General features: G+C 35.8%; 1 pseudogene; it reads left to right on the top strand.

Moving 5' to 3' along the window:
• The first annotated feature begins 1,700 nt into the window (after positions 1–1,700).
• LOC142617549 (vacuolar protein sorting-associated protein 53 A-like) lies at positions 1,701–25,730 on the top strand (annotated as a pseudogene).
• The last annotated feature ends 988 nt before the right edge of the window (positions 25,731–26,718 follow it).

The following is a 26,718-nucleotide window of genomic DNA, read 5'->3' as shown; positions in this document are numbered from 1 at the left end:
GAGGTCCAAAAAACTATTGCTTTTCTTTTCTACTCTAGTATTTGTAACAAATCTTTCAACAGCTTCTAAAGATTCTAATTTTTTATTAATTATATCTAAAAAACTATTATTGTGTCTATCAGTCTGTCGGTTGATTTTATCTCCTGTTAATGTACTCCAATTATTAATGTTACTAGTATAGTTATAATTATCATCAATATCACTATTAGAATCAGAATTTGTCCCATAATCCATATTATCATTATACCAGTTACTGTCTCTATCTCTCATGCTATAACCTTCATCATAATCTATATCATTATAGTCAATGTTTCTTATTAGTGTGTGCCTAACCTAAGTGTGATCAAATAAACAGATGATGAACTAATAAACGTATTTATTCTATTTCCAGGCAATTAATGATTACTGGTGGAACTATTACTAACCATTGGTATCCTTGCTATTGGGACCACCTCCTCGGGAAACTCCATTGCGGGACCACCCAAACACACACATGTTCGTTGGCTAACAAAACGGGCTGACCAACGCGAAAATATGGTTTGCCAACAAGTCTTAAGTCTGACCAACGCTACCAAGGAGCAAGTAGTGGCTATGCAGTAATATAAGTTCCTAGTAACTTCTTAATTGCAAAGAAATAAAACTCATACATCTACCATCCATGGCTTTGATACCAAATTAAAACTCAATCTATCATATGACATCAAAGTAAAATTAGAATTCAAAATTTTATGAGCAACCAAACAAAGAGAGAGAGAGAGAGAGAGAGAGAGAGAGAGATATCGAAATTTTATCGGCGAGGAGAGAGAGATCGGAGAGACTAGAATCGCTGTCACTGCTACACCAAGACTCGGTTCCACCGCTTCCATTCTCCAAGAAATCACTAACCGTCAAAGCCAAATCGTGCTCACTCTCTTGGCTCAGGCTCAACCCTTCTCCTCCGATCTGACCTCCACCTCCACCTTTCATCGGCCACCAATCTCATGTAAGCATGCAGACTTTGCAATCCATGATTTCCACCTCCCAAAAAAACCCACGTTGTTTTCGTTCTCACCACCCCGATCACCACGGTGAAGAAAATGACGACAACGATTCTTCTTCCTCACGACACGTGTCAACCATCCTCACCGATGAAATTATATATTCACTACAAACTCATTTTCTCTCTCCAAACCCTAGAACTCTCACAGAGCTCAGGAAAAAAGAAATGAAGAAAATATTCGGTTTTGGGTATTGGATCTTTGGATCTATGTAATTAGAGACTTTGCGTAGTATTCGGTTTTGGGTTTCTCTTTTCTATTTGGTTGCTGAGAAAATATTAGATAGAAACTAGGAAGATTTGTCATTTGTAGTGTTAAACCATTTGGGTTCAACTTTTTTTTTTTCATTTCCCTTAATTTTTTTTAGGAAACAAACAAAAATTATTTATATAATCGGTTTGTAATTTTGTTAATTTAGAAAGGGTAAATTGGGTAATTTATTTGGTCAATAATGTATCTACTCTACTCTCCCTTCAAACCTCTCCAATTTGAGAGAATTAAAAATGTAGGGTTAGAGGTAGTTGAAATCCCTCCAAACTCTTTCCCCTCATTCCTTATAAAACTTCCAAATAATGTAATTAAATTCCTCTCTCTCTCTCTCTTTACTCTACTCTTCTCCTTTTTTTTTTAGTTCCAAAGAGGCCATTAAGGTTTAAGAGGGGTTTAGAGGGAAGAAAGTCACGTAGAAAAATAGAGAAGAGACAAGGCCGAGTGAGAGAGGAAGAAAATCTCTAATGGTGATTTGAGCTTATGGACCAATTTGGTTAGTTTTAAAATGTCTTGAACGTGACTGATAGTAGCCAATGCTCGAGGTGGTTAATGAAATTTACCCAAAACAAAAACAAAAACGAAACACATATTGGTTTCCATTCTCTGCTCTTCTCTCTCTCTCAGTCCCAACGACAACGTTAACTTCCTCCCTCTGTCCTGTCGTTGCAGGTACTACTCTCTTCTCTCTCTCTTGCTCACACCTCAATTATATTATTTGTGATCTGTTGTTTACAGTTGTAGATCTACTCACTATCACTCTTTCGATTTTCTACTTTTCGCTTTTTTAATCCATAGACAACTATTTTTCCTTAACTGGGTTTTTTTTTTTGGATGAAGTCAAACTTAGCTCCAAGAACTGAATCACAATTCACAAATGCCACTTCCATTTAATCAATTTTAAGCTGCTGCATTACTGGGACAATTTCAATATAGTAATTGGTGTTGAACTATGCAACTTTTTTTTTCTTCCTTTCTAAGTGTAAATGCTTGGGCAGTGTAGAAATTGGGCTAATGTAAGGGTCTTGAATTGTGTTTAAAGAAAGTAGGCATTTCTGTCTGTTTTAAATTGCTGACAAGCTTTTCTTTTTATAGATTTTTACTTTGGGTTGTATGGGCACCAATTTGATTTGGTTGAACCAAAAATCAGAAGTGGTACAAGTTTTAGTTGTATGGATAGATGATTTGGACACGGTTTCATGGCATCAATTTTATTTCCTTAATTCCAATGCTTGGGAATTAACTTATATATATATATATATTTGGTTGTTGTTCTTGGGCATGAGCATAAAATGCTTAGCCTGTCAGGGGTGAGTGCCCTTGATTACATCAACTAGTTCTGGCTGGTGGGGTCAGTTCTCTGTAAGTTTTTACTGGCTAGAGGTGAGTCTAAAGGACTCTTCTTTAGAAAGGTTCTCTACGATATATATATTACACAAAGTGTGATGTTAGAGCATTTAGCAAGTTTTCCTTGTGTAAATTAGAGGGGTGCAACTTTGCTTTGTGTCGAATCCTTGTTGCCCATATGAATCTCTCTCAATAAAATACGGAATGATGCGACATGCAATTAGGACCCTATATGAACAAAATCATTTTGTTTATTCAAGGAGAGAAGAGATCATGCATCACAAAAATAAATAATTGGATTTGGCAGGTAGTGGGTGGGATTAACACTGCAAGTCTACAACACTTGAAAGGTGGGTGCATCATTTGGGAAAGAGAAGTGGATGTGTTATCACATATGATGCCAAAATGAAATGAGTTTAAAATTTTGTATTTTTGTGTTGACTGTTATTTAGGGGGCAAGCTTTTACACGGAATTTTTCAGTTCTTATTACCAGCAAAGATGGACAAGTCAAGCACCTTGGAATACATCAACCAGATGTTCCCTACAGGTTTGCTGGGTGTGTGTGTGCGTACTAAATTTTGTTCCTCTTGTTATGTTATGCATATGTATTACAAACCAGAAAAGAGGATGTATGCAGGTTACAGAATGTAGCATAGGCTAGTAAAAAATGCATTCACTTACATATATATGAATAGATGGCCTCTATAAGAATATGAAAATCTCTAATATTAGATAATTTGGGGATTATTTTCTGAATGTATTCCTAGTTATCATCCTGAAAACATGATATGGGTTGGTCGGTTGAATGGAATTTTGCAACTACCAGGTGGGAGTTGCTCATTGTTCGAAATTGTTAGTGAATTTACAGAGTATATGTTGTTACTAGTTAAGTTTGCATACATGAAGAATTATTTTTAATTTTTGGGACTCATTTCATGCTCGAGATCTTTATTATATAATATCTAGCTAACTTATAATAATAATAAAAAATTACATCCTTTCTAGCTAATATATGTATCCTTATCTGATGCTTATCATGTTGACATTTTAAAATGTGGTGAATATTCAGAGGCATCGTTATCTGTTGTTGAGCCACTCATGCAAAAGATAAAAAGTGAGATTAATCATGTGGATTCTGGAATATTGGCAGCTGTTCGTCAACAGGTCATGATCTTTTCATGTTTGTCTTTTGAAGATCTATCAATTATCAAAAGTATTTAAACTGCATTACACTCTCGTTTGGGCTTTGCCATTTCTAATACGGAGAGCTGAGGCTTTGGATGCCACTCACTTTTCTGTAGAATTCTAGACTTCTAAAGAAGATATAAAATGTGGAATTCGCAGAATCATTCAATTAGGATATTTTAATCAGTTGGGCAATAAATTCAGTTGCAACTATTTTCATCTAACTGCAAAGTGTTCATGCAATTTTTAAAAACATGATTATACCTTATTTAGTTTTTTGATGGCTTGGCTACTGTGACTTCAGAGTAATTCCGGAACCAAAGCAAAGGAAGATCTTGCTGCTGCTACGCATGCAGTGGAGGTCTGGTTTTTAGATTTGAAATTTTAAATGTTTATTCAGATTATTACCAAAATTGGTTGCACTGATGAAGTTTATCAACCTTAAGATTTTGCTTTACTCACATGATTAAGCCTTAGTAATGCTGTATTTTTCATTTCTTGTCTTATCTTGGGGCTGTCTATGTTTCCTTTTTTTGATATGCGTTCTATCTTCTGTCAAACAGGAACTCACGTATAAGATCCGAGAAATAAAAAGCAAAGCTGAGCAAAGTGAAACAATGGTCCAAGAAATATGCCGTGACATTAAAAAGTTGGACTTTGCAAAGAAGCATGTAACAACTACAATTACAGCTCTTCATCGTCTAACCATGCTAGATTTGACTCTGATATCCTTTTATGTTTTGTACATGGAGTTTTCCTCTGAGTTTTTAGGGTTTCTTCTTACTAAGCTTGTCTGATTGAAACATTATGGATTGTGTGTGTGTGTGTGTTTTGCTTGAGTTAGATACATAAATCTTTTTTAATGGAAAAAAATTAATAAAACTCTATCAATCAAATAGAAAAAATAAAAAAAGAATTTTTTTATTAGGAAGAAAATGTAAAGGCAGTTGCAATACAAAGGTATTTTTTGTGGGGAGGGATGGGAGATGAATTTAAGTACCATTTGGTTGGTTAGGAATGTTTGTGAACCACTTCAAAATGGAGGGGGGGGGGGGGGAGGGATGGTTTTTCTGTTAAGTTTTGGCATGATTATTGGTGTGCTGGACCACCTCTAAAGGAGAACTTTCCAGGTTGTATGGTATTAAACATAATATATATGCTTCAGTGCCAGAGTTAATATCTTTCTTAGGGAAATGCTATCATTGGAATGTCAGTTTTAACCAATTGGTGGGAGTTAGAATCGGTTCTCTTTCATGGATCTACTTTATTCTGGTGTGTGGAAAGGGGAGGGGGTGGATAAGTTGGGCTGGAAACCTTCTTCCCAGGGGGGTTTTTGAGGTTTGATCTTACTATTAAGTCTTACTATCCCCTTCTCAATTGTCTTTTCCTTGGAAGACTCTGTGGAAACCTAAAGTGCCAACCTCAGTTTTTTCCTTTGGATGATGGCATTGGGTCATATTTTAACTAATGATAATTTACGGAAACGTCATCTTGTTATTATTGATTGGTGTTGTATTTGTAAGAGGGCTGTGGAGACCTGTAATCACCTACTTATACACTGGCCTGTAGCCATAGAGATGTGGAGCATGGTGTTTACACTGTTTGGGGTTTGTTTGGTTATGCCCAGTGGGGTCTTAGAGCTTCTAACCAGCTGGCCAGGTAAGTTTAGTAGGCATAGGAATGGGGTGATTTGGAATGTGATCCCTCATTGCCTAATCTGGAGCATTTGGCAGGAGGAGAATTGAATCCATGAGCTGAAGCTACCTTTCTTCCAAACTTTACTTGGGTGGACAAAGGCATCGGGTGTTTCCAACTTTACTTCTTTGCCTGATTTGCTTGCTAACTGTACTTTCTATGCATCTTAGTTTTGTTGTTTTTATGTTTTTGGTTTTCCTCAGCACACTTCCTATGTGCTTTGGCTCTTTGTTTCTAATTTTTCCTTTCAATGAAGTTTTATAATTTATCCAAAAATGATTCCCCCCCCCCCCCCCAAAAATAAATAAATAAATAAAAGGTGCTTGCATTTGTAAGTTCTTACTTCAACACTGTTTTACATGCCATGATAGTCTCTGCTGTAGAGCAGCTTCAAGTTATGGCTTCAAAACGACAATATAAGGAGGCAGCTGCACAACTGGAGGTACCCTATTTGTTAGTAGATTTGTTGTCATCTCTACTGTAGGCCAAAGATTTCTTTTGATACTTCTTTAATCTTTTCTCTTGTGGTGTACTCTAGCTTGGTAATTTTCCACTCTCTAAGGGCATATTATTTTGTGGTACTTCAATGTCAAAAACTTAAGTTTTCTTTTTCCCGCCGGAATTGGAAATATGGTTATCAACCTTTTGGTTTATTGTCAGTGTGTAACAGACTATATGATGCAGGACAGATTGTGCTTTTCTTAAATTGACTCAGGAAATTTGAATTTCAGCATTGTATTTGGAGTAATTGGTTGTGTTTTGATGTAGTAAAGGTTGCAGGAATGGCTCACATTTAGTCTAATAGGAATTGTAGTCATGGAATTAAATGTTTTTTACGGGGTTTAATCTAGAAGCTCCAGGCTTGGTTTGCAGCAGGCAGCAAAGTGGTCTAGCAAACACTATAATTTGTGTTTGTCTTAAAGATAAAATTTTCGCATTTATGAAGATGTTATCAGTATTTATTCATACAAAGTTTTTTTTTTCCCTCAAAAAAAGTTTAAAATTTTTGGTTCATGATGCTGGTCAGGCTGTGAACCAATTATGTAGTCACTTTGAGGCCTATAGAGATATTCCAAAGATCACCGAACTCAGAGAGAAGTTTAAGAATATCAAGCAAATTCTCAAGTCACATGTGTTTTCTGATTTCTCCTGGTAATTTGTCCTTATGGTTCTTCCCATATTTAAGAACCAGTTTTATCTAGAAGAGCTGCATTCTTGTCATTTGCATTTTTCAAAATCTTCACTTATTACAGAATATACTTATTTCGACCTACTTAAACTAGATAATAGAGGAGGGAAGCATAAAATGGAAAGACACACGCACTCATGTGCACACAGCCACTCTGATTAATAGATTCATATTTCATTTAAGTTGCTAATGAAAGAAAGAATTTCTGAGGGATAGTCAACTCCAGGGACATCCACAGTTGATATTGATATTGACAAGCAATTTTAGTGCTACAAGTTTTTCTCTGAAGTGTCTTCTTGGAATCATCTCCTCGTTATGCGTCTTAAATAAACATAATTTCCCAGGAATCCATCTAGTTTTTGTTGCTACAGATGCTATCTGTACTTTTTAAGGTCCTCCTCTGTTCCTGTTTTAATCTCAGCTTAGGTACTGGAAAAGAGACAGAAGAAACTAATTTGCTGCAGCAGCTATCTGATGCTTGCTTGGTTGTTGATTCTTTGGAGCCATCGGTGAGGGAAGAGTTGGTAAACAATTTCTGCAGCCGGGAGCTTACTTCTAATGAAATATTTTTTTGAAGGAGCTGGTATGTCTTACTTCGTACTTAGTTATAGTTATGCTTTCCTTATGAGGAAATCACTGCAGATATTCATTTTATTTGAACTTTTCAATTTTTCTATATCATTAGAACTAGCTAAGTTGGATAAAACCGAAAGGAGATATGCCTGAATAAAGCGCCGAATAAGAACAAATGAAGAAATTTGGAAGATCTTTCCTCCTTCATGGCATGTTCCTTATCGCCTCTGTATCCAGTCTTGTAAGAAAACAAGGTATGGCATCTATGCGTCTTTGACATCAAATCATTTTTTTTAAATAACATGAGTTGAGTGCATCATTGATAGCTCAATAACTTTCATGATTTTCCAAACTTTACCATAAAAGCCAGAACCTTTTTAAATTTGTTAGCAGTTTTGAGTAATATTTGGAAGAGAACACTTTAAAATATCAAAACCTGGGAAAAGTGATGTTTGGACATCAACATGGGTGTTCAGTTGTCACCGCATATTTATACAAAGTTCTGAGTCTTTTGACCCATTTTCATGAAGCAAACTAAATGCTTTGTCCCATTTGCTTGTAGTATAACATGTAATTAGAGGTAAGATTTTTTCATTGTAATGTAGTGGATAGCATGTCGTTTCCTTTTTTTTTCTTCAGATTTAGTTTCATTTACATTCTTCACTTTAGTTTCTCTTATGTGGGTTTTTACCAACACTGGTTGATATAAAATTTCACCCTTTACCTTTTACTCACAATGTAAATGCTCTACCATTTGAGGTTTTTTAGACAATTTCAGAGACTGATACTGGGCAACTGATATCCTGATTCGGACATGCAACAAAGGTAGATTTGTGGAAAGAAGTTTTGCTTATTCCAGCAGGGAGATCAGGTATAGGTTAGGGTGGTTTTGTTGTCTTGGCACAACCACCGAAGGGAAGCATAACAAATTAATTTTTATTGATGGTAACGAAAATTTTTATTAAATAAGAAGCCAACCCGACTACATTGGAGATGTACTGTGAGGGCAAAAATCAAGAACAAAGATTACAATTATCAAGTAAATCAGTAATAGAAAAACAAGAAAAATGCAACAAAGCCACACTCCAAACAAGGAGAGTATGGCAGAAGAAAGACTTAATGGAGGCAAGTTGGAAACAATGGTGACCCGTCACAACCAACGGCAAAAACTTTGGGGAACCCATATCAAGGCAGGAATGGAAATTTGGGAGGGAATAATCAAAGGAAGATTTAGTGGTATGACTTGTGAGATTTTGGCAAAGAATGGAGGTACGATAGAAGGATCTGGAATTTAAATTTGAAAGGCAAAAACTATTCGTACTGAGGTAGGGGAACAGGCTTGTGACTGCTAAATTTTGGGTCCCCAGAACCGTAGTTGTAATTACTAAAGCCCATAACCAGCCTATTACGGAAGCAACGGTTCAAAACACATGACTCAGTCTGGTTGTTAAGTGAGGGAGGGCTATTTTTAGCACCAATCAACATCAATAGGGGGGTGCCTTAAAGATAGTGTTTTAGGCAAAACGCCAATAGGTTGGTTGTTCAAGAACCGTTTAAATTTCTGGTCGGAGACTCTAGGCTGGGGCTGGAACTTGACAGTACTTTGTAATTTATCTTAGAACATAACTTAATTGAGCTACCTATAGAGAGAGGGGCGTATACTTGGTTGAATTCCACTACATTAGTCAGTTGGTGCTGCATGTGTAGGTACAGTGGGGAGTCCATGGACTATTTGATGTTGCATTGTGATTTTGCATATGCTTTGTGGACATGTTTTCTCAGTATTTGGAATCCAATGGGCAATGCCAAGAAATGTGGGTGACCTGTCTGGTTGGGGCAAGAATAATTTTTTTGTTTGGTACATAGCCCCTCTGCGCTTGTTGTGGACTTTATGGAGGAGAGAAATCATTGTATTTTTGAAGACGTGAAAAATTCAGTGGTTGAACGTGTTTACTAGATCAATATATGAGTGGTGTCATATTTTGGTTCATAGTACTACTCATTCCTTTGTAATTTTCCTTTATTCTGGTATCATTTTATTTGTAATTTATTCCTGTTATGCCTTTAATGGATACCTTATGTATACTGTACACACCCTGTGTACACTAGGTAATTGCTTATTTTTTATAAAAACTTTTTACTTGTGAAAATAATCCATCCTTTACACTCATGCTTTCAAGATATTAACTACATCTAGGCTTTTGAGGACTATCAGATAATGATCTCTACTCTAGGGTAATCATGTAGAACCTAGTTTGTGATAAAAGGTTGTGTTTTCAGGAAACAACTTGAGGAGATCCTTGATAATATGAAGGGAAAACCAGATGTTGGGACATTATTGATGGTAAGCCATATTTTTAAACACTTTTTATTGATGGGCATAATTAATACTACTATTGCCTGTTTGTTTTTATTTTTCAAGGTATTTTTGATTTATTCATTAATCAATTATTCAACCTGGTTGTGAGTTTATTGATATCTCAATTTTTTAGATAAATTTAATCTTTTCATATATTTTTCCATTTTTCTTCGATAAGGAATTTAAGACATCCTTAGACTAACCAAATGCTATCTTGAGCTTAAATAATAGATTTAATCAATTTTAAGGTTTGACCACTTGAAAAAATCCATATTGAACAGGCAGACAAATTATTTCTTAATTTTTACGGTTACTTGAGGAGTGAAATATGGTATAAGATTGTATTACATAGTTTAATCAATGAATGTGTTCTAATTTGTAAAAGTGCCATTTTAACTAATTGTTACAGATACTTTAATGCATCTGAGGATTTAATTTAATTAAATGATATTCTATCATGTTTTCTTCTACAACTTTGGTTCGCATCCTTTTTGGATTCACCTTATGTTACTGCTGCTTGCAACTCAACTTCGTCTTAAAATTGGTTCTCAAATGGAATTTGAAATATTCGTTGTACCTTTGCATATAATTTGATTAGTTTACTAGAAATCTTCATTGAATGCACTTTAAGAATTCTTTGACATTGCGGTTGAAATTTAATTTTTATGATTTGTTTTTGGGGCCAGTTGGGCTATATATTTGAGATGTTTATGCAGCATTTGCCTCACTAAAATATTTTTTCTTTGCATCCATAATTATTCTTTGACAATACCATTGCAGATTTACAAGCCGCAGGGGTGCATATTGGGCAAGCTAGCTTGTACCAATCCCTGGCTAATTCAAACTTGGGCAGCTTGGTTTGGGGCCTTTTAAGGTTAGGTTTGACTTGGGCTAAGCCAGAAATAAGTTCCATCTAGGTTAGAGTTGAGGTCCTTGAACCTGAATCCAGCAGTTGGTTCAACCCATAAGCATAGTCCTTTAGCCAAATCAGTTGGTGTAATACTTTTTTTTGCTGAATGATGAGTATTAGTGATATCAGAAGAGTTCAGGGCTTGGTCCATCTGCCCTCCCTGCCTCCAAGATGTTGATAGGAAGAATGGAGATGAGAAGGGCCTTGAAAATATTACAAAAAGGAGCCCAGGAAGCAAGGACATTGGCAGCACAATTGGCTTGTCTAACAACAGCTGAAAAGAGCAAAAAATGAAAGGAGCGTTGCCCTCAAAAATTATCTTGTCCAAACCCAAATTATGTGCTGATGAGACTGCTAATAGTGCAGCCTTAGCTTCAACCCTTAATGGATCTCCACTGACTTCAATACCTGTCCGTGCATATATACATTTCCTTAAATGATCACAACACACTGCAGCAAGGAATAGATTGTCTGGCGTAATTGCTGCATCAAAGTTGATTGATTTTTAACCAGCCAGGAAGGGGTGGGGACCAAGGGGTATGAGGTGGTTTTGTGTTTTGCTTGTTTGCGAATTCCCAAGCTTGGATGTGGAAGAGAAAATTTTTGTTTATCTCTTGTGCAAGCTGGTGGAGGGGGCTGGAGGGGGTGGGGTGATGGGGTGGGAGTGATTGGACTCTTGTTAAGCTTGCTCCTTTGGAGCCAAATTTGGTCACAGATAACAGCTGCAAAGAGTAAAAATTTTGGGGCCTCTTCAAAAGAGAGGGAGGAGGGTACATGGATTTAGCAGAGCATGATCCAGGTGGAGAGGCCAAGAAGAGGAGAGCCACACTGATTGAACAAATGGACATTGTGTGAATAGGTGGAAGGCTATCTTGCTTTCTCCTTTGCAGAAGATGCTGGATTGGTCCCTGGATGTAATGTGAGTTGAAGAATGGCTTTTGTGGGAAGAATGTCCCATGCTATTTTTCTGAAGAATCACTTTGAATCTAACACATTTTTGCATTCCAAAGAGAATTCCAATCTTTTGATATGAGGGGGCTGGTAGTATTAGGAGTTGGGTTTGGGAAGGTGAGGTATGCAGATTTTGTTTTTAATTTTCCTGAACTGTTTGGGACCCAAATGAATTTATCTTGTGATTGTCTTGGGGAAATGTGGATATTATGGATTTTTCTGGCTGTTTGTGAGTCGAATACTGGAAATTTTCTGTCCCATTGGAAGGAATTGGGGTTAATGAGGTCGGACACTCTATGGATGTCATAGCTTGGTTGTGCCGGGTTTGGAATTGGGATGAATCCATCAAGTGAGGGAATCCAAGGGTGATCCCGAATAGGTGTGTGTCTACCATTACCAATTTTGGTGCATATACCTTTCTTGATGATGAATCTGGAATGAAGGATTCCTTTCCATTGCCATGAGCAATTGGTGGTTAACTTGCCTTGCATGAATGGGGTGCCTTTCAAATATTTGTTGTTTAGAGGGAAGCCCATTTGTGCCTGGATTCTGCAGCCATTCTCCGCCTGAGTTTGGCTTGTTTATATTTCATATCTAGATATTTTTACTATTTCTACAACGGTATAACTTTGGTTTTTTCTATGAATCTCATGTTTATGATGCTTCTGTTTAAGGTTTGTGTTTGAAGTATATCAAAGTTAATCTTATATAGTTGCAATTCTTTGATAGTCATTAAACTTGTGTTTTCTCATTATGATTAAACCAATCAATTTCAAAGTAAATCAGTCTTAGTTTTATAATTCTTTTTATTAACAGAATAAAAATTTATGTTGTAATTTATAATTTTGGCTTGGATTTAAGTTCCAGCTTGGCCTAAACCAATCCCAACTGGGCCCGAAGATCAACCTAACCCAGCCTAGTATTAGAAGCTAGCCCAACTCCAAACCCAGTCCCAACTTATTATGCAAGCTGGCTCATGTTGCGTGGAATGGGCTAAAGGACAGGCTGGCTTGGCCAAGCAAAGTGTGCCTGGTTAAAACCTTGAGTTGGCCTCCAAACTGGACCAACCGGCCTAGTTGCAGCCTTATTTGTTTTCTCTTTATTGGTAATTACAAACCTATGACTCCTACCTCCACCTTGCTCTTACAAGGGGAGGAGGTGCCATTGAGATAGAGCATTCGCAAGTTGCAAAGTTGATTAGAGTACCTATCATTTTTTCAGTACCAACCACGAATATTTTGATTTAGGATTATTGATCCTATCCCATATGAGGTTCCTTGTACTTTTTAGTTTTAAGTTGTATTTGTTACATCTTTTGTCAACATTAATTATTGAAGGACATAAATGCAGAACTAAAACAAATCACTAACATCTTGCAAAACTGTTATTAAACACTTAACAATTTGTTATTTTGTCTAGAAAAACTGAATTTTAATCTAAGTAGCAGTTCAAAATTAAGTTAGTTTATTTTTCTGGAGTAGTTGAGAACTATACTGAACCTAGTTCTGTACTTGCCAAGCACTTGCTTCCTATGAAGATGCATGCTTGAGACATCTCTTTGTCTATAGGTTTTTTGTGTAATAATCATAAACTGGTTGGAGAAAGAGTAAATTCCCTTTTGGAAGGAAAAGTCAAGGAAGGATAAAAATGGACTCTTTGGCTAGTAATTTTCAAAAGCCCACACAGATTCTACGAGACCAACTAATTACAAAAGCGAACATAAATTTCTACTAGTCCTACCATCAACAAACTCAAATGATCAATTGCCCAATTTAAACTGCTAAGGAAGAAAACAATAAGTTTGGATTAGTAAGGTGCTTTAGGTGATCTCTGTTGTTGAGGTTATATGGAATGGAAACCTTAGATGGGCAGAAAGTTTCTATTGAACTGCTGCAACCTAATTAACTTGAGTATTTGCCTGAGAAACAATATTTATTGTAAATGCTTGTAACTTGTTCTTTGGTGGTGTTATAAATGAATCGAAAGTTGGCCTTTTAAGATTCACATGGACCCCCCCCACCCCCCACCCCCCCCTCTCTATTTCTCTCTCCCCTTTGTTCATCCTTTTTCAGCTCTTCACTTTCTTTATTTGATAATAAAGATGCATTTTATTGCAAAGAGACTACTCCATGCACAAGGAACACAGAGGTTGCCTCTTCACTTTCCTTGCAAGACAGGGCACTGTGTCTAGGAAACCAAGTTGTTCCCCATCAGTTTTGCTTAAAATGATAGTTGTAATGATAAATATCACATGAAGCGTTCATTATAAATTGTATACTGCAACCTGTCCCATAATCATTTTTAATTTCTTTTGTCTTTTTTCTTACATTGACGTTTTCCATGCTGGGGTCTTGTTTTAGGCACTACAACGTACTCTAGAATTTGAGGATGAATTGGCTGAGAAATTTGGGGGAGGAACTCGTAGCAGGGAGATAGGTAATGAGATTGAGGAAATTGGTACAGGCCAAAGTTCTAGTCAAAGCATTTCAGATATTCGAAAGAAGTATGAAAGAAAACTGGCTGCACATCAAGACAGTGGGACTGAAGTATGCATAATAAATTGCTTACTATTGCTGTGTATAGTTTGTTTAGTAAAAATCTGAAACAATATTAGAATATATTGTCACCCGTTATTCCTTTTGATATTTCTTTGACAGGAACATGATCGGAATAGAGATCTGTCAGTGCCTGGAGCTGGGGTATAATTATCTGTTTATCTTTGCTCTTGCATGTAATTTATTGATAGTATAAGCATTGCTATATAGCTGAAACATATCTGAGGTCTCCAAATCTAAGTGCCGCATTCAGCTTGAATGTTTGTTCAGTCATATTCACCTCTTTAGTATGTATCCATCCAATTGATTTTAATCATGGATAGGATTTTCTAACCTAGCTACTTACATTCCTAGTGCATGGTTAGTAGCCCTGCAATCTCTCTAAAACAAGTAACACAAAACTTGACTTTGAGAAAGAAATTCCTTATATTACATTATTATGATGTTAATGAAGACACCTTATCACATTATGATATAGTCACTACAGTTGCAATGCTTTGGTAATTAATTCCTATTTGCTTTTCCAATGGAAGCTCTAAAGCACTAGATGTACTAAAATAGGTCTAAGTGCTTGGGTGTGTCATGTTCTAATTTGTAGTTCTTAGTAATTATTGTGGAAAGGATATTCATACATGCCAATATTTTTTTTAACAACATAGATCATGCAAGTGGGATTAATCTAGGATGGTCTTCTCTGAATTTTGCTATTATAGCTCCTCTGTTCTTTCCAAGGGTATTCTTGTTGGTCTTTTAATTCAGCACTTCTTATTGAGATTATAGATTTGGTCTTCTTTCTCAGTTTTAGCTAGTACAGATGAAGCATAGGTCCTGAGAATTATCTGCACTGTCTAATTTGGCAGTTCAACTTCCGTGGAATTATTTCATCTTGCTTTGAACCCCACTTGATAATATATGTAGAACTGGAAGAGAAGACACTTATGGAGAATCTAGAGAAACTAGTTCAGGTATTTTGATTGTACTACTTTTTCACTACATTCTATGATTTTCTTGTGCTTATTTTATTGATTTTTAATTTTTAATTTTTTTTTAATAGGAGGAGACGTGGGATATTGAGGAGGGAAGTCAGAATAATGTATTATCAAGTAGCATGCAGGTAAGCAATGGGACTTTTTTCCGTCATTATTGAAATTGACATAATGCATGAAGGAGCAGCATTCCAAATTTGCCTCTTATAGGATTCCTGAAGTTCCTATCCCAGTGAGTACCTCAATTACTGTTCTAGGCATTGCCCAGCGGATCCACACCCTGGAGAGACCTAAAAGCCAAGGCCCACTACTTCAGATTATAATTACTGTTCAATTTTGAGCAATTTCTATAGCTATTTTATATTTTTTGTAGTCTCCCTTAAACTTCAGGTAGATCTCTGGTTGTTGGATCTATATTCAATTGTGGACTCAGGTGTCATTCTAGTGAAACCTACTGAAAAGGGAATCACAAAGTTATTTATTTTAATCTAGATTAATTTGTTTAATATCTATTTTATGATGTGGAACCTCATGGAGGCAGGGCCCTTGGGGCCCACCTCTAGGGAGTAAACTATGAATACATGACCCCACCCACTAGATTCTTGTATCAGGTAATCTAAGGGAACTCCTAGTGGGGATTGAACCTAGGATGTCTGGGTCTATAGTTTATCCTAAGCTTCCAACCACATGGCTGCACCCTGACAGGTATTGTCACCTAGGATGATTGCTTGCACAATGAGCGATTGCTGCTCATTTCGCTGCATTTATAGCTTCTTAATGCAAGTGACTTTCTCCCTTTTTAGGATTTCATGGTTTGCTTCAATTTCTCCAATTCCTTTGGTTTTGGATTCAATTTGAAGTCAACCCTAGAAGATGGAAGGAAATGGGGTTAAGTCTGAGCCTCGGATGAGGGGGGGAATAAAGACATTGGGAAAGGTATCATGGATTGAATAGATTAAAAAGGATTCCTATTGACCCAATGAAGAAATTAAATATATTTTTTAATTCCAAAACACAAGATAGGACCATTTAGATCTATGTAAGATTTAATCTAGATTTATTTAAGTTTTTAAGTAAATTGTATTTTTATTGGTCAATTAAAATTATATTTTAGGTCTTTTTAGGTAATTAAGCTTCTAGTATTATATTACTTGGAATAGAGGTTATTTTTGTAATCCAATAAGTGGGATTTCCCAAACCCTAAACCAATTAGAATAAGGGTTTCCCCAGTCAACTAGAAATAGGGTTTATCATCAGGCCAAGAATGGGTTTTTGGTATAGGCAGGGTTTGAACTTCAGATCTTTTATTCAACAACTAGAGACGTTACTAGTTGAGCTAACTCCAACCAACTCTAGGTGTTGACTTCTAGAGATTTTTTCTCTATTGCTTGGTGCTGACTCAAACAAGTCAATGCTGACTTCTAGGTTTTCTATCCTTTATTTTTCAGTTCCTTCATTTTTATTGTTGCATTGTTTTGGTTTTGTCCTGCGTCACTTAATCATTGCATTATAATTTTTTTTTTTTTTTAAATGTTATCCTCTTTAGATCACATCCTGTGATCCTACTAAATTGTATGGTAGCATCTGTGCCATCCTTATTTGTGGTACATTGGATAATGCCTAAGACAGTTGTGGAGGTGCTTACATGCTAGGAAAGGAAGTTTTGCTGTGATGATGGCTGCAAGGTTTAGAGTTCAGTCCCATTTTCTATTATGTAGACATTTTGGTGATACTGTAATAATCAAAACTTTAACAATATTGAGCTTAATTGGAACCACTTAAGTCTTTATCTTAAGATCATTGATACCTTGTATAATTGGGCAAATGTTTTGACACTGTATTATTAAATAATAATAAAAATGCAAAAAGCACACCATCTAAATCTGACAGGACAAGTGTTCTAGACAGCCTTCATTGTAACTCTTCCTTGGACTTCTTTCTTTTTTTAATCTTAGATTGTAACATCTAGGAGAAATCTGCATATACCCCCTGCTGTTCTCCTTAAATAAAATTTGTGCTACTAATAAAATAAAAAAAATGCTGGGTGTTTCTCAATGGTAGTAACTATAGTCCAGTGCAGTTGCTGCAATATAACAACATCATTTTGATGGATATATTAATGGATTAGAACAACATTGATTATTCAGGTTGTTAAATAAAAGATCAAAGACAGAAGGACTAACCATTAATGGATTAGATCCTCATATTTTGCCAAAATAACCTGTAGACTCAGTAGACAATTCGTTTCATGCCTTTTGTTTTGGATGCATCCATAAAAGCATGTCCTGTCTTGATAGGCAAGTAGACTTAAAAGCTAAATAGTTTTTTTGTTGTGCATTGATAGTATACCTTTGTTGCCTTTTGTAGTTGTTTCTTATAATCAAGAGGAGCTTAAAGAGATGCAGTGCTCTAACAAAGAACCAGACATTATTTAATTTGTTCAAGGTGAGTTCTTGAATTTATTATTTTGGTACCATTTGCGGTCTGTTGTCCTTTTCTTCTTTTTTCTTTTTTCTTTTTTTGGTCAAGACTGGTATGTACTCTATTGCAATGATGTTAATCATCATCACATAGAATTATTTTTTATATTTTAATTGTGGTCGTGGTTAGCATGAATTAAGTACTCTATTTTTGCTAAGCATGAATTAAGTACTCTATTTTTGCTAAGCATGAATTAAGTATTCTCTTATTAACAAAATAGGTGCTCTTTATGACTCCCTTAGGATAAGGACACAGAATAGGGTGGATCATATGATGAGGGTAGAGGTCATGGGTACTAGATGCCCCAAGTGTCTGCTTAACTTATAATTTATAAAGAGTTTGGCTCATCTTTTCTTGGTTATCTTTGTAAGTTACCAATGGGCTCTAGGGCCTCTAGCTCAACTAGCTTCTCCTCCCATTATAAGTTCTAGGTGGAGGGAGTGGTCATGGTTTCAACACCCATTGATGCATGTGTAACTTACATGTTAAAAAAATATCTTTGAAAGTTATCCTAAGAATTTAGATGATTATGATTATGTGCTTGGACTAACTATAAACCCAGAAGTCTCTGGTTCGTCTCCTAACTGAGGCATTTCACGATTTACCTAATGCATGCCCAGTGGGGGTGTGCAGGCATCTGGGGTTTGCCCCTCAAGGGTGGTCCCATTGGCCCATACCTTGAGGGGTTTCCTAGTAAAATATATATATATATATATATATATATATATAAATATTTTATCTCATTATCAAATATTGATGAAAACCACTTTTAAGACTAAATTTAGTGAAATCTTAAGAGTTGGAATTCTGGGATTCTTCTTGACGGATTTGTATTCTTTTAAGATACGTCCATTCCTATGGACCATGGCTTTGGGGAGAATCTTGACCTCCAATAATTTGAGGAAGCGTCAAGTAGTTGTGATAGTTGTGATAGATTGGTGTTGCATGTCTAAGAAAGATGGGGAGACAATTGATCATTTACTGTTACATTGACCTCTAGCTAGAGAGCCGTGCAATTTGGAATTTTCATTAATTGGGGTTTCTTGGGTTATGCCAAGAGGCATAGTGAAACTCTGGGTAGGAAAATGTAACAAATGTAAATCTGCGGTGATTTGGAGTATGATTCCTCATTGCCTTATGTGGGGTATTTGCTGGGAGATGAATGCTCACACCTTTTAAGGAAGTGAGAGATCAATCCATGATTTGAAGCTTTTTTTCCTCCCAACTTTGCTTGAGTGGGCTAATTTTTTAAAAAATTCTTTGGCTGATTTGCTTGATAGTTGTACTTCCAATACTCTTTAGTTTTGATGGTTTGCTGGTTCCTTAGCAGACTAACTGTGTGCTTTGGTCCCATGTATTTTTGTTTCCTCTAATTTGCAATGAAATTTTATTACTTATCAAATGTATAAGAAAAGGAGGAGAACAATATGGTGAGCCAATTCTCCTCATGTCGGGTTTTTTACGTGGGTCATAGTGAAGGGAAAAAAAACTCTTTAACAATTGACAATTTGTGGAAAAGGGGCATTATTATTCCAGATTGATGTAGCATGTGCAAGTCTGACAAGGAAACTATGGGCCATCTAGTCCTACATTGTAGAGTGGCCACAGAGTTTTGTTTGAGCCTTGTAGGTATGAGTTGGATGAGGCCTAGCAGAGTGACGGATCTATTAATCAGCTGGACCAGTCTATGTGCTAAAAAGGAACATTCAAAATTTGGGTAGCTATTCTGTCTTGTTTGATGTAGACTATTTGGAGAGAGGAATTTTTGCATTTTTGAAGACCGAATGCTTGGTAATACTGCTCAGGTCACAAATGGTGGGCATTGGGCAATATATTTGAGTAGGAACAGCTTAATTCTCAGTCCCTTGCCATTGATTCTGATCTTTTGTCTTTTTTTTGATAGTTTGTATCTTGGCTGACCTGCTTGGTTTCTTCTTTCTTTTTCTGTAAGTGTCCTGTAGTATACTCCTTGTGTACTTGGGCCTCATCCAACTTATCTTATTTTTAAATGAATTTCTTATGCTACTGATAAAAAAGTGTTAATAGATACATTAGCAACTTATACGTCAAGATATCTGGAAACAGTTCTGGATGCTTGATGTGTTAGTGGGTTTGTAGACATGGAAAGTTTAAAAGCAGTGATTCTAATTTGCCATTCTTGGTTCCAAAATGCTTATACTCTCATACCAAAAGCACTAAAACATGTCTGCTTATCTCCATGTTTGTGCCGTGTATGCGCTCTTGCTTTTTTTTGTCTATGCTTACTGACCCCATGCATCGTGGCTGTTTCCTGAAGCACAAAAGCGTGGTGCTTTAATTCACCAGTTTGCAACAATCATGCGTGTCTTAGGGTTAAGAGGTTCACACTTATACAGATTCATGGATCATATTACTGGTTTGGGTTGGTAGCATGTAAATAAGGATATTTGCTAATGGATGTTTAAAACTAACCAGAAGAAATAATTCTATTTCAAATATGTTTGTTATAAAACTGAATCTTCACCGAAATTGGTGCAGTGACAGGAAAAAGAAATTCATTAATACTTTACGCGTGCACGCGCACACGCACAGCCTATATATGAGTAATATATCCAAATTTCAAATAATTTTTTCTCTAGATACAAAATTAATAAGCAATGCATAGAAATGATCTCAGATTAAGTGCAACTGAGACTGGAATGGTATGGTTCTATTATTACAATGGTAATATATGTGGTTTATATATATATGGAATATAACCTTGTGCCCTTTTCTACTTTAGGTATTTCAAAGAATTCTTAAAGCATATGCGACAAAACTTTTTGCAAGACTACCCAGGGGTGGTACAGGGATTGTTGCTGCAGCCACGGGTATGGATGGACAGATAAAGGTATTGGCAGACCTTATTTATCTTCATGATTGTTTCAAAACTTGTTTATTTTCTATAACAGAGACTTATTTTATCTTTTGTTACCCATGTGATTATTTCAAGCAGACTTCTGACAGGGATGAAATGGTGATTTGTTATATTGTAAATTCAGCTGAATATTGTCATAAAACAGTAAGTTGGTTCCTGAATTCATGGTGCTTGTAATTAATTGCTGAATGTCATCTTAATTTATGCATGTATGCTATCGTTGATTTTGTAACTGTTAATTTAACTCATCAAGATTCTTTAAAAAACAAAAAGCAACCTTCAAGATTCATCATGTTTCCTCAAAACCATTTTCTTTTCTTACACTACTAATCTGTCTTTGATTTCTATAAAGACTAACTTATAGTTTAATGATACTGCTTGTTCTCACACTGTAAATTGGTTATCTTTTCAAAATTTTAAATTCATGTGAAGATCCTCTTTGGAACCTTTATTCAAAGCCTTGAATTTGTAGTTTATGAGCTGCAAGCATGTTTCCAGGAAATGCATATGATATGACATAATCCCATGGAAATTAGGACACCACATTCCTGGGGCTTAGTAGTGGCTAATTGTATACTTTTTCCATATACTTCTATTGTATAAACTTTTAGATATTATGAATGCTGATGTGCAGTCATTAAAACTTGGGATTTATTTTTGACAGTCTGGTGAATTAGCGGAAAGTGTTTCAAAAATAATCGACTCTCAATTAGCAGATGGAGTGGATATGTCAGAAGTGCAGGTACTCACTATTCCATAAATAAATTATGCTATTGATGTTCTTCTCTTCATTTCTAGATGAGTAATTATATTGTGCAGGATGAGTTTTCTTCGGTTATAACAAGAGCATTGGTAACCCTAGTGCATGGCCTGGAAACTAAATTTGATGCTGAAATGGCTGCAATGATGTGTGTTCTGTGGGGTATCCTTGAAAGCGTAGGCGAGCAATCAGAGTAAGTACATTAATGAAAATTTGAACCTTAAGTTACAGTGCCTGACAACTTTCGACAGTTGACCATATCCACCTTCTTGCAGGTATGTTAATGGCATAAATATGATCCTCACAAGTAGCATTCCTGTACTTGGAAGCCTTCTTTCACCCATTTACTTCCAATTTTTCTTAGACAAGGTGATTATGAGGAAGAAGATAACATCTTAGGTTTTGATGCTCAGCGTAGATCTTGGTCTTATGAAGTTTAAGAATCGTGCATATAGCTTTATTATATGTTTTCTATTATTGATAAATGATAACTTATTTATACTACTAATAATAATAAATTATTTCTTTTTAAAAAAGAAGATGATACCATATTGATCTATTGATCAAGAAAAAAAAAATGGTACCATATGGATATGTACAACCAACTTAAATGTCCTACCTTGTATCTTACCAAGTTCAATCAGATATTCTGGTTTGTGTGTTTTGTTCGAAGATCATGCCTCTATAGGCTTTATGCATCCTTGATTGTGCAATATTTAGTTGACTACTAAACTTTGTGCCTATTCAGTTGAAGGGCTTACGCTCTTTCAAAGAATCTGTCTTTCAAGTTTGTCGGCTCAATATTCTAATTTCTTTCTTATTCCATGCAGCTTGCATCTTCTCTTGGTCCTCGATTTTATGCAAACATCTTTAAATGCAAGCACATATCAGAAACTGGAGCCCAACAGGTATGGACTATTTTCATTATTTATTTCTGTTTCTGTTTTGATAAAGTGTGTTGGCATCAAGAAAGACTTGTTTTAAAGACCTTTTGTTTCAAGGAAAGTAAAGTTATATCTTTTGGCTGGTGGGTTATTTATGAATGATGCCCCTTAAATTTTAATTCTAAGGAGGTTCTCCTCATGCTCAGGGTATATGCTACTCGTGAGTCACATGTGCACTTTGAAGTTTGCATTATTTCTACTATTGCGCGTGATGCACTATGCATAACAGTCTCTATTTTTCTTAAAATATTTTAGTTGCTATCACTTACTCCTACACTGCCCAGTAGCTCAATAGTTGTGGAATATGGTGTTCACTATTTGGGATTCTTTGGGCCATCCTGTGTAGTGCTGTGGAACTTCTAGCATGTTGGTTTGGCTAGTTTAATAGAATCAGAACTAGGGCGCTTTGGGGAATGATCCCTTGTTGTCATATGTGGGTCATTTGGAGGGAAAGGAATACACGCACCTTTGAAGGGAATGAAAGATCGATGCATGAGTTGAAGCTTCTCTTCTTTAGACTTTGTTTGAAAGGGAAAATGTTTTGGGTGTTTTAACTTTCAATTCTTTTCCTGATATGCTTGATTTTTGTACTTTCATTGTTTTCTTATTTGCCTCTAGCACACTGCCTGTGTGCTTCATTCCTCTCTATTTTTTTACATCTTTTTTCAATGAAGTTTATTACTTATATAAAAAATAAAAATAAATAAATCATTCAAATTACCAGAAAAATGCTGACTATGTATTTCACTTGTGAATTGCCTAATTTGGAGCTGCTTGCCTAGACCTTTAGTATTCTTCACATTCTTTTACATTGTTTTAAAATTCTTAGTTCAATAGTATGAACAAATTCATGAGAAGAATGTCCTTTGTATCTTTGATAAAAAGCTTTTTGAAAAGTTCAAATTCCCCCTTCCCTAACTATCAAATTATCAACAAACAAAAAAATCTATTTTTTTTCTTGAACGTAATCTTGTGGTTGTTTTATGTAATTGACATGTAAATGAATGGTTTGATGTTTTTGCAGATGCTATTGGACACTCAAGCGGTAAAGACAATTCTTCTAGAGATTCCTGCACTTGGTCGACAAGTGAGTTACTGCTTTTCTATAAATAGCTTTCATGTATTTCTCCCACATGATAGATATGGAAATTCATGTTTGGTGAGAAAGTTTATGTTTGTTGCACTCAACCCTTCTCTTTTATTATTTTCCCAATTAAATATCATATTGTTATATGTTCACTTTTCTAGAGTGAAAAATGTTTTAATAAATTTTGACTACTACAGAATCTATAAAATCTAATCGATATTCTGATTTAAATTTGCTTCCATTATATTCCATTACAACTATCCACTTTTGTGGGCAACATTGTAATCCAGATAATTCTAGATGCCCAACTCTATCTTTGCGAGGTTGACAGATTTTTTAAATTTGGCTGCTAAGCATTGTAGCTCTCATTTGGAAATTCTGTGTACTCTAGTGAAAGGGCAGGAAATTGATAGTATAGATTGACTGGTTATTGTACTTATTCCTTTTCTTATTTGATAAGTAAAAATCTTTATTCAATGGAGATAGAAAATTACATCCACTATACACGGGAAGTGAACAGAGGGTCTGAAAAATCCAGACAGAGAACATAAATCTAAGAATTCCTGCAGATTAGAAAAAGAATGGCCACTCAATACAGCCATCCAGTCATACAGGATCCGTAGCAATAACAGCTTCACATCTGGAATCAAGTGCTCAACTCCTTAAAAAATACACTGGTTCCGTTCTCTCCATGTAGTCCACATCACACAGAGAAAAGCATCCCAAATATCCACATAACAATGCTGACCAAAACCCCTCTTTCCAACATTCCATCAAAGCCAATACATTCTGAGGCATAACCCAAGCTCCCAAACATGCCAAAAACCGTAGACTACACATCATGAGCAAAAGAACAATGAAGCAGCAAATGATCAACAGACTCCCAACTCAGCTTGCATGTACAACAGCAATCCACCACACACAACTGCCTTTTACAGAGATTATCTATAGTTCAAATTTTCCCCTTAGCGGCTGTCCACACCAATCCATCCACTCCACTTGTACTCGTTCATTTAAAAACATGGCCTCTGATTGAGTGAAATGGCAAGCAAACTCGTGCAGCTGACTTGGAACAACTGGATTAATATTAGTCATGTAATTTTGGATGTAACAGCACTGAATATTCATGAATGTTTTATAAGTATGGACAAGAAAACGTATCATTTACCATCTGCAAACTATTCTAGACAGTTGGTTTCAACTATCGGATAAACATCAACGTATTGCATGCATTTGCTGTGTTTTCTTTGACTACATATGATTGTTTGCTGGAGTGTATTTATTGTCTCCGATTAGGAAAAGCAAACCTGTTAAATATTTCATGGTATTCCTTTTTAACAGACATCAGGTGCTGCTAGCTATTCAAAATTTGTAAGCCGTGAGATGAGCAAAGCTGAAGCACTTCTGAAGGTTGGTTATATATTTTGCTTCCTGGAAAGTTTTAGTTTTATTTTCTGATACGAATTTATGTATATTCATTGTTCAGGTTATACCGTCCCCAGTTGATTCTGTGGCGGACACATATCGTGCATTGCTGCCAGAAGGAAGGAACACCAATGGAGTTTCAGCGCATTCTGGAGCTAAAGGTTATAGTCAATTCTTTCTGTTCTTCAATATATGGTTTAGTCATACACTGCTGGCTGAATGATTGGTTAACTCATGTACAGTGTCAAGCACCAGCTGCCCCCAACCAAAAATAATAATTAAAAAAAAAAAAAAAAACTTGAATGGAGATAGGTCAAAGCCGTGAGAGGTGACTCAATAAGACTACTGATGGACTTGTGAAACTATTGGGGTTTTCTGAATCCTTGAGTCGTGAGTCTAAGTTGTACATTAAACAATCTTCATGTGGACATGTTGTTAACAATTGAATTTGTGTACCCCACTGTCTTTTAATTATGCTGGTCAATTTACCAAAAATATTTAAACTTCTTTAGAAGTGGTAGGTGCTGGAGTTAAATATATACCTCAAATGAGTTTTGCTTTTATGTATAATTAATTTTTGCATGGCATTTGCAGGGCCTTAAAAAAGCTGATCAGCAAAGTATACTAGATGACTTGAACAAACATGGGCCAGGGATCACACAACCTTCCGTGGTACCATCAGTTGTCCCAGCTGCCCCTCCTGCCCCTATATCTCCTGCAATACCCAATCCGGCTTCAGTTGGACTAATTGGTTACCGAGAGGATGTGCTAGCCAGAGCTGCTGCACTTGGAAGAGGTGCAGCTACGACAGGGTTCAAGAGGTTCCTCGCTTTAACTGAAGCTGCAAAAGATCGGAAAGATGGGCCCTTCAGAAAGCTCTTTAATGCTTGACAGCATTAGAATCTCATTAACGACAGTTTTGGTACTAGTCACTGATTTTTTTTTTTTTTTTTGGGTGGTAATATTTTTTTGTTTTTTTTGTTTTATCACTTTATGTCCAGCAATAACAAAAACATATTGTCAAAAAAAAAGGTCTTGTATTACTTTCTCGATGATTTAATAAGAAAATGCTTATTCTCATATATGGAGGAATTTGAGTTTTTAAATCTCTTGCCTATTCCACTCTCCCTTTGTGACTGATCTGTTCAACTCTTAAGAATTTATGGACTTTCTTTGGTAAATTGTCTCACGTCTTCTGATGGTGCATGTTTTTAATAGTGGCATTTTTTCTTTCAATCTTGTGTTGGCTTCAGAGTTTGCTCTCTTCTAAGAACAATGTTAGGGACAGCTTTTTTTCTATTTTTTTTTATTACTTGTGAAGGCTTTAAGTTGTGATTGGAGTATTATTACCTTCACATGAACCTACCATGAACTCCACTTTATTTATCTTCAAAATCCTTACCTCAAAATGTTCAACCTAGGACCAATCAGATCAAAGGAAAGAGGCATCTATTGGCAGTAGAGTGGTTCTCTCTGCACAAGGTTTCAGATTGGATCTCAAGAGGTAGTCTTGCTGACCAATCATGGTTGGAAGTTAGTTGAAGCAAAAATTTGAAGTTTTGGTGTCAAATATCGTAGTCATGCTCAGTGCCCAAGCGACTGGCTAAAATAATAGAAAGAATGATAGTTTGCAGTTTCCCAAATGTTATTTTCATCATGTTTGGAAGTTTATGAGTTCATAGAAAACTGGAATGAAATCATTTTTTTTTATATAAAAAATAAATGGTGTATATTTTCTCTAATGTATTTCAGAGTTCATAAAAGACTGAATAAAAAGTAAAGAGATATATTTTACTACTATATCATTCCCACTTTATTTGTCATTTTCATGATATGAAAATATTGATACTTCACCTTTATTTCATTGAAGGAATAAGTGCTTTTCATTTTTGTGGGGAATGCTTACAAGAATATATAATGGAATTAGGATTCTCTACTAACCATTTCATTCCAAGCCAAACAAGCTGTTGTACTTGTAGTTGGCCTTTTGCTTCAATATATAATAGTGGAGCCACTTGAGTAAAAGATGAAATAGCATCAGTTAATCAGTTTAGAGAAAAAGTTCATGCC

Source organism: Castanea sativa, chromosome 11 (assembly GCF_040712315.1).
Source record: "Castanea sativa cultivar Marrone di Chiusa Pesio chromosome 11, ASM4071231v1".
Taxonomy (NCBI): domain Eukaryota; kingdom Viridiplantae; phylum Streptophyta; class Magnoliopsida; order Fagales; family Fagaceae; genus Castanea; species Castanea sativa.
The sequence above is the reverse complement of the archived record's forward strand: the minus strand, read 5'-3'. Positions and strand labels throughout refer to the sequence as shown.